At 32.0% G+C, this 2,500-nt stretch overlaps 1 non-coding gene across 1 annotated transcript; it reads right to left on the bottom strand.

Moving 5' to 3' along the window:
• Window positions 1-302: 302 nt before the first annotated feature.
• On the bottom strand, window positions 303-384 carry TRNAS-AGA (transfer RNA serine (anticodon AGA)). Its single transcript has one exon. It is a non-coding gene; the product is annotated as a tRNA-Ser (tRNA).
• Between the last annotated feature and the right edge of the window lie 2,116 nt (window positions 385-2,500).

The following is a 2,500-nucleotide window of genomic DNA, read 5'->3' as shown; positions in this document are numbered from 1 at the left end:
TTTGACACTCGATCTATGGCACTTTTGATTTTCGTAAAATATGGAGATCCAAGTACTTCGGCATTTCACTCACAGGGTTTATGCCATATTTTTCATATTTGAAATGTTTTCATTGAAAACTTCAAAGATTGATACACTCGATATATGTTTAAACTACTGTATATGTGATGATTGTGATCGAAATTTAAATTTTGGTATTAGAATTATGGTCATGAATCATAAAATTATTAAAAAATAGGTAACCTGTGTATTTCTCTATTCGTATGATAATCCTTCCATAATATTTGTTGAATTAAAAAATCCGCAGTCGGTAGGATTCGAACCTACGCTCCCAGAGGGAATCTGATTTCTAGTCAGACGCCTTAACCGCTCGGCCACGACTGCTGATGCTAAACTGAAAGTGAAAAGTCGTAATTAATGTCAAAATCGTTAGTTTATCATCAATTATATTAACACTGACCTGGTTTTCATTTTTTATATGCTAAATGAAATCGATATACGTTTTCGCCATTCATTATCATGTTGCAAACAAATGTCAATAATGTTCATTACCAGAAAAAATATGGTTATCCTGAGATAGCTGGGTGGTACTCACCATTTTTTTTATCTGATTCTCTGCTCAAAATCCTCACATTCTTGGAGGCTTCTGGGTGACTAAGTTATTGTTATATGCACTTAAACTAACGCCCAGTCTAGCTTTGCACGGGTAACAGTACGGAGAGGTATAGGTACCTATATTTTTTCTATCATATTGTCACATAATTTTGTTACTGCAGCTTATCAAATGTAGCGAGTGTCCTGCCCACTTGATGCGCCTTATAGACGGTGAAAACGCTCACTTAGCTGTAATAATAATCACGACAGTAAGTAATATAACTAGACACAAAGTTTCAAAAGAAGAAACATGGAAAGTGATTTGCAAATGTTATTCACGAGTATATCCAATCATCCCACTCACATTCTGAAAGTTGAAACGATCATTCAAATGAAGGTTTACAAGCACTAATTTCAAAAGGACAACCACTGGTCATAGTGAACGCAGCAGGAGAATTTGTTCAAAACTGTCATTTAAATCAAATACCAAAGCAGGTGAGTACCACAGTGAAATGAATTAGGAAAATTATTAGAAGTGGTTGCAAGAAATGTTAATTCCCATCTATTTGTATTCCATAATAAAAATCTACAATTCCCAATTCAAATGAATGAAATTGATAGTATAATGGAAAATCATTGACACACAGTAGAGAGATTGCATTCTTCGCATTCCTATTTGAACCATGTAGAATTGATATGGACATCTCTAAAGCGATATGTAGCTGACTTGTATGATAATTTTTCATGTCTTTTTCTGAGGAAAAATGAAAAACCGACGCGAATACGCAAAACGCTTCGAATGGTGAGAGAACCTACTCTTGATGATATAATTATAAATTTGAAGAGTGATACTGACGGTGACACCTACAGTGCTGACAGCAACAGCGATTCAGATCTCTCCGGAATTAACCTTTATAATGAATTAAATAAAACTGAATATTGTTTTCTTTCTCCATTTTTGAAAGTTCATTGTATTCATTGTTTTTTTTTCACTTGAATAACCATTATTTTTATAAACAGTCTCTCAATTTCTATCTACCTTCACTACAATAAACATTGTTTTAAACAACCTCATTGAAATTTCATTATGAATATATTGATTTGACTCACTCTATCTGTAATCATTAGATGTAACCTATTTAAATCTTCATTCAGAGGAAAAATAGTACCTATACTAATTGGGTATCGAGTACCTATCTAAGAAAATCTTAAAAATGTTGCGTCTGAAAATAAAATTTCCACTATTTCTGCAAGAAATATGTCTGAAATATAAAAATAATCAAAATTTAGATCGTTGAATTCATGTGATTGCATTATTTATGATGGACATTGTAGTTTTTGACGAGTGCTAGTTTCGATCCTCTTTCGTACTAATGCGTAGGTACTCTGTCAAGTAATAGGCAGGTTGTAAGAACTATCTAATTGCTAACTAGATTTGACAAGCTATTATAATAATGACCTCCCATAAAACTAACGAACAAACGAAAGTATGTTAATTTTGAAATAGTTTCTACCTATATACTGAATACAATACAGCACAAAATGCTACCTTGGCCTTCAAAATGACCAAACGACCAAAACCCAACAAAACGGGGTAATTTAAGACACATATATGAGATTTAATGAACACATCTCTAAACTTATGAGAAATACTTTTTGCAGTTTGAAGTTGATCTATACCAATAATAATAATTCATTTATTTCGCTTGTTAAAAAGTACATAACAGTGGATAATTCTATAAGTACAATAACAAGAAAAACGTCATGAGATTTTGTGCTTTTCCTATACATATATTCAAACTCTTGTATTTATCTAAATATTTTAAAAGAATTGAGATGAAAAGATGAAAAATATATGTAGACACATAAAAGTAGCGAAATATTACGACAGTGAAATTGAGAGTCA

The sequence above is a fragment of the Leptinotarsa decemlineata genome, unplaced genomic scaffold (genome assembly GCF_025532065.1).
Source record: "Leptinotarsa decemlineata unplaced genomic scaffold, Ldec_3_MD MMD2_P_RNA_scaffold_5, whole genome shotgun sequence".
In the NCBI taxonomy this organism is placed as follows: Eukaryota; Metazoa; Arthropoda; class Insecta; order Coleoptera; family Chrysomelidae; genus Leptinotarsa; species Leptinotarsa decemlineata.
This window is presented reverse-complemented; position numbering and strand designations above follow the sequence as displayed.